The sequence below is a fragment of the Montipora capricornis genome, chromosome 8, assembly GCF_036669925.1.
Source record: "Montipora capricornis isolate CH-2021 chromosome 8, ASM3666992v2, whole genome shotgun sequence".
NCBI lineage: Eukaryota > Metazoa > Cnidaria > Anthozoa > Scleractinia > Acroporidae > Montipora > Montipora capricornis.
Window position 1 is genome coordinate 37,866,735 of NC_090890.1, and position 2,500 is coordinate 37,869,234.

A 2,500-nucleotide genomic window follows, 5' to 3' on the forward strand; every position below is an offset into this window, starting at 1 on the left:
AATTTGGTGATATATATATATCTATAAAAGACCTGGTGATAAATTTCTTTATTCTCGTCACCCGTCTGTTTAATGGTATTGAGCATGTGAGGAGAAAAGTTATATCAAGTTAACCAATCAAGATACTGTATGTCACCAGAAACCATAAGGGTTGAAACGTGTAACGCACGGTCACAGCTTCCGAATATTCAGTGCGAACCGATTGGCTGAATGTTTCAGTGGTAAGTACCATATTTGGAAACCCCTCGCTCTTGTTTCAAATATGGTACTTAGCAAATTGAGTGTTCAGAAGCTTGTTTCCCAGCACACAAGGGGCCGTTACACGTTTCAACCCTTATGGGTTTCTGATGTCACTCATTAAGCCAGTTCACTACAGTGAATGACGGCAGTGATAACTTAATTCCTTCAGTTTTCTATTTCGCTTGAGCTATCCGTGGAGAACTATTAAGAGCAATAATGCCAGAAAACTCGAGCTGGTTGTTACGTCTATTGTAGACATGTGACCACACCGGGAAAATTAAAAATTCGTTCACAATAAAGTTGAAACCTAACGTTACGAGCGTTAGTCCTTCATCAGAAACGACCATACCATAAGTTGCTACTCGAAACATCGGCTGTCAAATTCGTCAATTTAGCTTATAAATTCAGTTACCGATAAACCCATTTGTGTGTTTCACTTCCCCGCCGACGCAGTACCACAATTTCCGTTTCGAAACTAAACCCTCTTTAACCAAAAAGGACTGAATCCACTGCTCCTGCACATGAACAACGTTGCTCTACTGTCCAAAGCAACAACTCCCAACATTGTTGGGAGTTATTGGTTCTGCAGAAGTTGGATGGTGTTGGTGGTGTGCTAACGCACGCAACATTGAACGATAAACGATGTAAGGACGTGCAATGTATCACGGAAAGGATGCGACATAAGACTTCGTAAACTTACAAAATTCGGCTGCCATCTTGTTTTCAACTTGTTAAGGACGGTGCCTACTATTGTTACTGCGCATACGTTCTGCGCATCTCGAGATACTCGGGTTTCCTATCGGTGATGTATATATATATCGTTTAATCCACTCTTTGCAGTTAGAACTATGTATAAACTGAATTATCAAGCGGTATCATTTACAAAACTATTAAAAATAATTAAGGTATACTAATGTAAAATCTACATAATAATTAATCTAGAAATCTAAAAGTTATAAAATCATTAGCTCTCTTGGTTCTTGCCTCCTGGCGAACGGACTTTTCACTCCCAGATCTAAGATTGTAAGGAACATTATAAACATTAGCCTGAGGGCGGAGTTTCCACGTCGCAATGAACTTCCTACTTAATGTTTCTCGCCTGACTTCTAGACTTGGAAGGCCAGATATGGTCAGGGCTTCCTTATAACCAACACCCGGGAGTATTACCTTAAGGGCTCTCCTTTGTATAGATTCTAATTTAGATGACAAATATTCAGGGATGTCTTGCCAAGCAGCCACGGCATATTCCAAAATGGATCTGACAGAGCACTTATAAATATTTAAAATATTGCTATTCGCTACACCAGCTCTTTTAAGCACTCTTAGGGTATATAAACGTTTGGCGGCCTTACAATAAATATAGTCTATGTGGTCATTCCATTTAAGATCGTCTCTGATTTTAACACCAAGTAATTTAAAAGATGAGACACGTTCGAGCTGGTGATTTCCAATACAAATAGGTGGAATTACAGAGTTCGGGTACTCCATAAAATTTATCAGCATTTCATTACACTTCCGAGGGTTTAGCTTCATCTTATGGGCAGTACAAAATGAATGTGTGTCTCTAACAGCCAAATCGAGAAGGCTTATTGAATTGCGAGGCAGGATTTCTACAACTGTGGTATCATCAACGTATTTTGCTCTCACATTCCAATCCTTTAGGAGTCTATTTATCATAACTGAGAAAAGGGTGACACCCATCATGGTCCCTTGGGGTATACCTCCATGGGTATGCTTCCAATCCGATAAGACATTTCCGATGCGCACGGCTTGAGTTCTATTTGTTAAAAAAGATCTTATCCAACTGAAAAGCACTGGGTCCACACCAAGCAGTGATAATTCGTCCATAAGGATCTGATGGTCAATCAAGTCAAAACCCTTAGAAAAATCCGAGAAGAAGATTTTAACACAATTATTTCCACGGTCAATAGCCTCGTGGATTGCTTGTAGGAGGTAAACAAGGGCATGAGTCGTTGAATGTCCTTTCCTAGCAAATTGTTTGGAATCAATCTTATCTCCTATCTGTTGTAGAAGCCTCCTGTTCGTAAATCCCTCCAGGATCTTTGCAATACTATTAGTAAGGGAGATTGGACGGAGATCATTATCAATCTCTTGTGGCGGGGAAATCTTGGGTACTGGTGTTACGATCGACTGTTTTAATGATCCTGGAACAAATGAATCCTGTAAGGACTGATTATAAATTGCGCAAATAACAGGTGCTAACTCAGGGGCGAACACTTTGAATATTTGATTAGAAATC